At 52.1% G+C, this 875-nt stretch overlaps 1 long non-coding RNA gene across 2 annotated transcripts; it reads right to left on the bottom strand.

The window, feature by feature from the left end:
* Positions 1-352: 352 nt before the first annotated feature.
* Positions 353-831, bottom strand: LOC113959646. Of its 2 annotated transcripts, none has more exons than XR_003531890.1 (4): positions 797-831; positions 637-692; positions 511-551; positions 353-428 (listed from the first exon to the last, which is right to left on the bottom strand). It is a non-coding gene; the product is annotated as an uncharacterized LOC113959646 (long non-coding RNA). The 2 variants fall into 2 exon arrangements; XR_003531891.1 differs by having other exon boundaries at positions 790-830.
* Positions 832-875: the final 44 nt, after the last annotated feature.

The raw sequence follows: 875 nt of genomic DNA, 5'->3' as shown, positions 1-875 counted from the left end.
GGAACTGCTCTGCCCTGCACAAGTGAATCCAGTGATACAAAGTAAGCCCTTCCTTTGATGTGTCCAAATAACCTGTTACAGAACACCTATTACACTGCACTAATTTCAAAAATCCCTTCAGGTGAGACACATACTTGCACCCACTCACAGCCCCTCTCTGGGTCTTTGCCCTGCACTTATCTTGCCGACAGCCGGGGATGTGAATCCATCTTCGATGCAGAGCAGGGTCACCTGGGCTGGCTCAGAGGTTCCTGGCATCGGGAGAGTACTCGGAGTCAACTGCGAGAAAGAAAACCAGACTCAAGATCTGAGTAGTGTGGCACGTGACCCCAGCCCCGGTGATCCCTCTACTCACCATCACCGAGGCAGGTCCTCGTGTCACTGGCTCTGACTAGACTTGGACAATGTGCTGTCATCTTCTGGGATACCTGAGAGAGAGAGAGACACAATTAGAGGGCATTTCTCAAGCTGCAGTGGACCCCCGCTCCTCCTGCTGCCTCCACGACTCACCTCCAATGCTCATCTGCTCCCAAAGGTTAGCTGGATGGCACCTGCAATCAAAAAAGCTCAGTGCTTCGTTGTTGATCCTTTTAATACTCGGAGATTACCTACAAGGAAAGCTCCAGGGCACCGAACCGTGTCCGTCACCTCACTGTGAGTTGGCTTCGGCCCCGTGAGGCTGTGTACATCTCCTGCAAAAAAACCCAGAGGCAAATGTGAGTACTGAGATACTGCCCAAGAGTATGCTGCTCCCATGGCAGTTTCTGTCTGACACCCCTTGACCGTGACCTCTTACAGGCAGGGTCCCCATCACGGTGGACTGTACGTTACCTGGGGGAGTGAGAAAAAAAGTTACGGGGTGTTCCTGAAATTAA

Source organism: Corapipo altera, unplaced genomic scaffold (assembly GCF_003945725.1).
Source record: "Corapipo altera isolate COAL_440 unplaced genomic scaffold, ASM394572v1 302, whole genome shotgun sequence".
Classification (NCBI taxonomy): Eukaryota; Metazoa; Chordata; class Aves; order Passeriformes; family Pipridae; genus Corapipo; species Corapipo altera.
This window is presented reverse-complemented; position numbering and strand designations above follow the sequence as displayed.